This window comes from Acyrthosiphon pisum, chromosome A2 (assembly GCF_005508785.2).
Source record: "Acyrthosiphon pisum isolate AL4f chromosome A2, pea_aphid_22Mar2018_4r6ur, whole genome shotgun sequence".
Lineage (NCBI taxonomy): Eukaryota > Metazoa > Arthropoda > Insecta > Hemiptera > Aphididae > Acyrthosiphon > Acyrthosiphon pisum.
In genome coordinates this window covers 53,812,257-53,813,953 of record NC_042495.1, presented here as the reverse complement: position 1 = coordinate 53,813,953, position 1,697 = coordinate 53,812,257, and positions in this window count along the sequence as shown.

The window sequence follows — 1,697 nt, the reverse complement described above, 5'->3', positions numbered from 1 at the left end:
CCCCCCTAGTCCCCCCCAAATTGCGCCTATGGTGCACAACTATATTCTATTTGTTAAAAATCGTTAACGATAATGATCCACATTAACCATACACATACTATATTACATAATATTATTGTATTTTATACTGAGCGTATTCAATTACCTAACTGTAAAGTATAGTTTATAGACGTATAGTACAGTAAGACCGATACGTCAATGTGAATTAATTGCAATTTGTGCATGATGCATATTGGTACATGATATTATACCATGGGTATCTCGACCCTCGGAAGCCCCACACATCCCATTATAATATGAGGTCACGCTCACTCCTCTCACCACTATAAGATTGAAGTATGTGTAGTGTATAAATATATAGCATATTATATTAAAATACTTATATGAAAAATTGTCATGCCTTCTAAAAAAGTTTGCCACGTCTCCTTAGGATATGACCCTCAGGTTGAGAACCACTGTATTGCACAAATATGTATTTATGTTATAATATTAGGATGATTGCATTGAATTTCTTCTTGTCGGGCGATTAAATACGCATCTCTTATGCCGTGTAATATGCTCTGCAAGTTTTATGACACGTAGTATCCAATAAAACCATGTTGTATTGTATTAATGAATTTCTACGCACTACTTTCGTTAGTTATTACCAGGACATAACAGAATTTCGGATAATTCGTTGGTAGTTTTTCTTTTTGACTTATAATTATTATACTAGACAACAATATAAGTTTAACAAGTTATTATAAATATAGGAAATCATACTTCATTTTCCATGCAATAATAGTTACCGCAATGAGATCAGTTGAAATTATTTATCATACCGACATTAGTACCTATGAAAGGAAATCGTCTAAGGAAGTAAAAAAAAACACCTTGAAACGGCTGTATAGTTTTGTACATCACGCATCCTTTGATCAGGAATCGTGGAAATCATCTGTGGTTGAGATAATATATTTTTTTGTAAAATTATTTGAATTCCTGGAATTTTCACGATCAGAATCAGACATACCCTGAACATGCATGTTCCTCGAATAACTAAAACATATAATATTAAAAATAAGAAAACCGAATTTCAAAGGAAAATCTTTAGACGAATGGTGAAAAACGTGTATTACCTATATTGCAAAAGCAGAACGACAAGTTATTATTCATCGTTTGCAATCGACGTCCTCAGGATATAACTGTCATCGAGTACACATATTATGCCTATATTGAATTAGTTCACAAAACAGCGTAGTAGGTACCTACATAATAATATGTGGCCTACATTGTGAGCGCATTTCAGGTGTTCATTTTTCTAGTTAGATTCGTATGAAAATGAACCTAAAATACCTAACATGAACTTTGAAGTATACATTTTATAAAAGTTGTAATAGAAACCAAAATATCGAGTCATAGGTTCATATATAAATGTTATAAAATATATGAGTACCTAGGTACCTAGAGGTACTAAAGGCTAAAATAATATTTTTTAATTATTTCTCACCACATTTTACGCGAAATGTACATAATATTTTGGTTAGGTTTTGTTTCGAAATCAAACCGATATAATCAAAAGTCTTTTAAAATAAAATATATAATTGAAAATCTATATTGTTGAACAAAATCGTTATCAACTTCGAATGCCGATTTCTGCAGTGTAATAGTAAAATAAAATACGTAGGCATTTTATTCTTTTATAAATAATAAAATGTATA